This window comes from Penaeus monodon, chromosome 19, assembly GCF_015228065.2.
Source record: "Penaeus monodon isolate SGIC_2016 chromosome 19, NSTDA_Pmon_1, whole genome shotgun sequence".
In the NCBI taxonomy this organism is placed as follows: Eukaryota; Metazoa; Arthropoda; class Malacostraca; order Decapoda; family Penaeidae; genus Penaeus; species Penaeus monodon.
Window position 1 is genome coordinate 19,129,011 of NC_051404.1, and position 493 is coordinate 19,129,503.

Below are 493 nucleotides of genomic sequence, written 5' to 3' on the forward strand. Positions count from 1 at the left end.
CGTTCGTCTGTGTGGAAACTGCACTTGCGTTGCCCCTTGCGGTCGAGGGCCATGAATGGGCCGGCGCGCGGACTTACACCCGGTTATGCCTTTTGTCTATGCTCTCGAGGAACGCAAAGTAGCTCCATTCAGCAGCCCGTACTGCAGCGCGCTCGGGGTGCTTGCGGCGAGGCACAGTAGCAAGCAGGGGCGATAGCAGGGCGCCTCCCCTGCCGCCCTCCCGCCCGGCACGCCTCCCCGCCCTCGGTTGCAGGCAGCGTGGCGGATGCGCCCCCCTACCCACCCGCCAGCCCAGCACCGATCGCCGGCTGGCGCGCGTGCCCTGTACCCGCGTCGGTCTGTGTTCGCTCCCCCCCTTTCCCGCACGATCTCCACCTCCCACTCTCACCGCTCGCTGCTGCTGTCTTGCTCTCTCTCTTCTACCGACGTTGATCGCCCCCTCGACTGTCTCGGTTGCTGTCCTCTTCTCTCTCTTTCTCGGACACATCTCACA

The 493-nt window shown here is 65.7% G+C and overlaps 1 protein-coding gene across 1 annotated transcript in view; it reads left to right on the forward strand.

Annotated features, from left to right (window-relative positions):
• Positions 1-493, forward strand: part of LOC119585110 (orphan steroid hormone receptor 2-like) — a gene marked incomplete at its 5' end in the record, with an annotated part of 37,005 nt that overhangs the window by 12,419 nt on the left and 24,093 nt on the right.